Genomic DNA, 471 nt, shown 5'->3' on the forward strand with positions numbered 1-471 from the left:
ACCCTAGGTAGAGAGTGCTGTGACATCACAGCTCACAGCAACCTCAAACTCTTGGGCAATTCTCTTGTTTCAGCCTCCCTAGTAGCTGGGACTACAGCGCCCACCATAATGCACTGCTATTTGTTGTTGTTGTTGTTTTGTTACAGTTGTCGTTGTTTAGCTGGCCCAGGCTGGGTTCAAACCCGCCAGCCTCGGTGTATGTGGCCGGTACTGTAACTACTACCGTATCTTGTCTGCCTAAGCACAGTCTATCATGATTTTTCACTTAAATCATTAGTATAAATGAGATTCTGGCTTGGCTTTCTGTAGCAAAAAGAATTATTCACAATTTAATATTCTCAACAGTCCTGCAAAATGAGAAAAACCAGGCAATTTGGTAAGTTAAGCAGCAAAGAGTGCTGAAACCTCACAGGATGGTGTAAGTCAAGTTTATTGACCTTGCCAGGGCGTCCAACCTGCAGCCTGTAGGTC

This window comes from Otolemur garnettii, unplaced genomic scaffold (assembly GCF_000181295.1).
Source record: "Otolemur garnettii isolate 467f Iridium unplaced genomic scaffold, OtoGar3 scaffold00089, whole genome shotgun sequence".
Taxonomy (NCBI): domain Eukaryota; kingdom Metazoa; phylum Chordata; class Mammalia; order Primates; family Galagidae; genus Otolemur; species Otolemur garnettii.